The 266-nt window shown below is 48.1% G+C and overlaps 1 protein-coding gene across 1 annotated transcript in view; it reads left to right on the top strand.

Moving 5' to 3' along the window:
* Positions 1–266, top strand: part of baz2ba (bromodomain adjacent to zinc finger domain, 2Ba) — a gene marked incomplete in the record, with an annotated part of 61,149 nt that overhangs the window by 1,188 nt on the left and 59,695 nt on the right.

A 266-nucleotide genomic window follows, 5' to 3' on the forward strand; every position in this document is an offset into this window, starting at 1 on the left:
TTTTTTTTTTCTGTCGTGTTGCTAGTCATGTTGCTGGCCACCCTTTCGCCTATCGCGGTCGCTTCCTCAAACCGAGAGAGGCACGCAAGGCGAGCTAGCAGCCGCTTTGCTGGCCGAGTTGTTGAAATTTATCCCTTTGTGTATATTACAATATCCTCCATTTTTTTCTGCCCCTTCCAAAACAACAAGCCTCTCGCCATCTTGGTTATTTTAAATTCGTCCCCCCCAACACCCCCAACACCAACACACACCCAAAAACAACCCCT

Source organism: Morone saxatilis, unplaced genomic scaffold, assembly GCF_004916995.1.
Source record: "Morone saxatilis isolate NCDOM2014 unplaced genomic scaffold, NCSU_SB_2.0 Contig11, whole genome shotgun sequence".
In the NCBI taxonomy this organism is placed as follows: Eukaryota; Metazoa; Chordata; class Actinopteri; family Moronidae; genus Morone; species Morone saxatilis.